This window comes from Pieris napi, chromosome Z (assembly GCF_905475465.1).
Source record: "Pieris napi chromosome Z, ilPieNapi1.2, whole genome shotgun sequence".
Taxonomy (NCBI): Eukaryota; Metazoa; Arthropoda; class Insecta; order Lepidoptera; family Pieridae; genus Pieris; species Pieris napi.
Window position 1 is genome coordinate 10,845,034 of NC_062259.1, and position 4,900 is coordinate 10,849,933.

The following is a 4,900-nucleotide window of genomic DNA, read 5'->3' on the forward strand; positions in this document are numbered from 1 at the left end:
TTTTCTTTTATAAAACTTATATACTCTTTATATTGTAAAGTAAAGTTTATACTACAAATTTATAAAGGTTTTTGTTTTTCTAACTCCATACAACTATTTTCTAAATAAATAAGTATAGACAAATTAGGGAGCCTAAATTGAGTTACTCCTAAAGCGACATTTTGTACAGGTGAAGAAGTGTCATAGCGCGAGAATCGGTAGTATGAGAAATATACATATACTTTCAATAAAAAAAGAAAACAAGAGTTTTATAACCTAACGTTAAGTAACATATTTATATTTTAGATAATATTTAAAACCTTAAACAAAATCTAAACAATCATCGCACACTTGAAGCCAATATCAGCCATTTAGTATTACCGCACTCATAAATTGTAATTTAACATTCTCGTTTCCGATAATGTCCAATGTCACGAACTCAACACCTATTGTCACTACACCTAATGTTGTATAGTTATGAGCTTTCATGTTTTAAACAATTAAAGCCAGCCTTGCGATTCTGTAACTCACAAAAAACTACAATCATCCTTATCAGAATGCCAAATCATAAAATGACTGCTTTACGACTGATTTGAGCGCGACCGCCGCTCTGAAAACCGCAGTGAGAGTTCGAAAAGTGAGTTACAGAATCGCAAGGCAGTAGCTACCAAGCTTCAAACAAAGTGTTTAATTTGAACATATCCATTATCCAAACACATTATATCGTCAAATGTTTGACTAACCAAATCAAGCTTCCATGAAATGGAACAGTCCAAGACGAATGGAACAACAAATACACTTAGTAATAGTGGTGACTAAGTTCCTCCCGGTGTGACCTAGATTTAGGTCGTAGCAATACAGCCCAGATGAATGAACTAAAGATACTTCTCAACTCGAAACAGTTCATAAAGTTTCCTTAAAAACTTTAGCTATATAATATTATACCGGATCTTGAACCAATAATAATATATAAGCCCGTTTTAAAAAATATATTAATAAAAAAAAAAAGATAAATTAACTAAAGACTAAAGATTCTTCTCAACTCGAACCAGCTCATAAAGTTGCCTTAAAAACTTTAGCTATATAATATTATACCGGATCTTGAACCAATAATAATATATAAGCCCGTTTTAAAAAATATATTAATAAAAAAAAGAAGATAAATTAACTAAAGACTAAAGATTCTTCTCAACTCCGACCAGCTCATAAAGTTTCCTTAAAAACTTTAGCTATATAATATTATACCGGATCTTGAACCAATAATAATATATAAGCCCGTTTTATTTCCAATCATGACAAAAACTAATTATAATACACAGCTTAGATTGTTTTACATTTTTTTTCTTTTGCTTCTTATTCTATATTCTATCGGAACCCCTTCACGGGTAAACGCCTTTTTCCAACTGACTCTGTCTATGGCTCTCTTTCTCCATTCGTTTCCTGCTACCGCTTCTATTTCCTCTATCCACCTTTTTTTTGGGCGACCTCTTCTCCTTCTTCCACTTGGTCCTTTCCATACAGTTGTCTTTAAAGTCCACCTATTATCTAGGTATCTTGCTATATGCCCCGCCCATTGCCTCTTCTGTTTTAGGGCATAATGTAAGACATCTATAACTTTTGTTCTTCGTCTTATTTTTTCGCTTTTAATTTTATTTATATTAAGTACGCTTTTGGTAGCCGCATGTGACAGTAGGTACTCGTAAGATACAAGTGTTCAAGACAATTTTCTTGAGGTGAAGAGGAAATTGACCTTTTAAGATTTCCTTCATGGACCAATACTTTTTCCAGCTCATGTTAATTCGCCGCTCAAACTCAAGTTCTTCATTTTTATCTTCGAATTGAACCAATATAAATAATAAAATGAACGCAAGTCGTGACAACAACCCTTTCATTAATGGAGCTGGCGATCAAGATTGTTCGTCTGCCTTTTTATTGGTAAAGGACATCTTATTTATCCTATATACTGAAATGTCTATTAAAAATTACATTTCAGTGATGACTATACGGTCATTCTTTTGTTTATTAGTAAATTAGTAATACTCTGTCTTCGATTAATAATATATAATCCCCGTTTAGGTAATAAACAAGTTCTATATCTACTATAGTTTATTACGTAAAATTTTCGTAAAAAGATATTTGCTATACAATGAATATTATTAAATACAAAATGTATATCGTCCATTACACTAAAGTCAAAACTCGTTTCTTTCAACCTAAAACTGCTTATTATTAAATTTAATTAGCGTAGTAATAAGTATAACATGTACCTATACTGGAACGAATAAGTATCGCAATACAGCGAGGGAATGCCATCATAAAAGGTATAGGTATACTGCCACAGGGATCAATTTTTTTTAAATTTTCTATTTATCCATTTTTAATAATTATTATTTATAATATACTTTACATTAAAATATATGGTAGTATATAAACTATATTTTGTTATTACCTACCTACTCTGGTATATGATGCTTGATCTTTTTTATCTATCTAATAAATCAAAAGACAAATGTTGATGGGTAACTGTTTAATTGATGATGATCAGATCTTATAATAACAATAATTAAAATAAACATAAAAATAACCTTTTTTCGAGTACTACACTACACTAAATCCATGTCATTATGTTTTACACTAGTACTCGACCTCAGACGGAGTGAAGCCCTCCTCCAAATTCATACACTTGTCTTCATTCCTCCACCTCGCGATATTCCTAACGGAAATTTTCTTATTCTGTCCCGCTATTTCTTTTATTTCATCTTCCAAAGTTTCTGGTGATCGTCCGCTCTTTTTTCTTCGCACTGGGCCTGGGTCTTCTTGACACATCTGCCATCACAAATGTGGGCAATGTGACCAGCCCATTTCCACTTTAACTCTTTTGTATGTGTTACGACGTCATGTTTGTACTGTTTCGTATCACACTGTTTATAACCTTGTAGTTAAGTTTCAATCGAAGAAGATCTTACAATTATGATAAATAAATAAAATGTTTCAAAACCAAAATGTGATTCGTCTTACAAAATCGTATAAAACTCGAATAAAAGTTATTCTTCAAAAATTAATCAGTTAACAGAACACTATAACAATATAGATACTGAGACAGGAAACGATCGCAGTATCTTTTTTCTAAAGGCCACACAAGAAACCGGTAGGAACATATCTCAAATCGATGAATTTAATCTATAAACGAGGCTTTGTTGCAAGTTTTAAATTAGATAATTGAAGGGAATATATTATTGATAGATGAAAATTCTTACGATTTTATTAAACCGTTTTTATCAAAATAATATTATAGTTAATAAACGAAACTAATTATAATCAAAATAATTATAATCTTGTGTTTGAAATTTCAGAAGTGTAGCTTTAATTCACAGTTTTATATAATTTTTATAAAAGGGGGGGATATGGGCAAGAGTCCTGATGACCTGACCTGATGGTAAGTGACACCATGGATTCTCGGACAGAAGGCTTGGAAGTTGACGGCCATTTAAAAATACTCTTTTGAAGGTCCCCAAATTGAGTTGGTTCGGAAATACGCAGCTGGTTCCAGTGATGATAACAACAAGATACTTGTTCATAAAAAAATTAGTGTAATCCAAGTTGCGAACTTAAAGTAAAACGTCTGCATACATGTTGGACACATAATATTGTAGTTATATGTTCTGTGGCTTATACTGACAAAAAAAAATGCTAAAATGTTTCTCAATAACTTATATAACTTAGAAATGTTAATTAAAAACTTAACATAGCAATCAAATATACATTATTTATAAAAAATCTTAACCTATATAATATATATCTAACTTAAAAATTAATTTATTAATTTACTTATATTTTATGTCTTGACACATTTTAGATTTAACAGCAGGTTTTTGATGTTGGTGTCGATGGTAATCTTCCATATACGAACAAGGTATGCATCTAACCGCTATCCTAAAGATACCAGAGGTGCTACCACCATTGCTCATGATCACGCTTTCTCTAATAGGTGATATTCCGTCGAAGGGAAGCTGGTATCCTCCTGCAAAGTATACTCGCAGCCGTAGTCAGGGCTAACACGCGGACGGTCAAACCACTGTGCTAGCACGGCCTTCTATTCAATCACGACATTTTATACCTACTTTTAGTTTATCAATAGGCATAGCAGGTAATACGAAACTTTCTGTGACGGATCTAAACATTCAATCGAAGTTTTGAATGCTTTATAGAATTCATGGTTAGGTCTGTGGTTACAAAAAGTTAAACATAGGTACTTCTCGGGTAAAACAAGTAAAGTTACGCTTTAAAATTAGAATTATTTCATTGTATTATTCCTTGGTTGTAAAATAAATTTGACAAGTGACTTTTAAGCAGAGAAAAGCGTGCGCAGAAATGTATAGCTTTGTATTGGAGAGGAGTTTTTCTGCTCATAGATAGGACCTTGAAGGATAACTTTACGTAATATGTCTTCAAACCGTTTGATTTGTTGTTATTATTATTTAAATATTACCTGCCCCCGCAAACTTCGTATCGCCTTATTTTTTTACTTAGCCAACCCTTTTAGTAGCATACCAAGTTACTGAACATTTTGATTAGCCCATAGAAATTGTTCGCTTTTCTGGAAAAAATCAAAGTACCTTAAAAAAAAACCCTTTCAATAATTATTTATTTCTCTAATTGTCCTCTCATAAAAACCTTCCTCAGAGTCAAGATTAAAATATAAAAAAATACTCGAATTGGTCTAGCCGCCTACGCGTTTTGCGCTTAGCAAGATACTTAGCGTTAATTTTTTTTATTTTTATTAATACTACTTATAGTTTAAATCGTAAAATCATATAAAAGTCTTTCGACACATTATTACCAACGCATCCTGAGTTTTATTGGACATGTAACACGCAGAGATCCAGAAAGTATAGAAAAACTCATCGTGACTGGCAGAGTG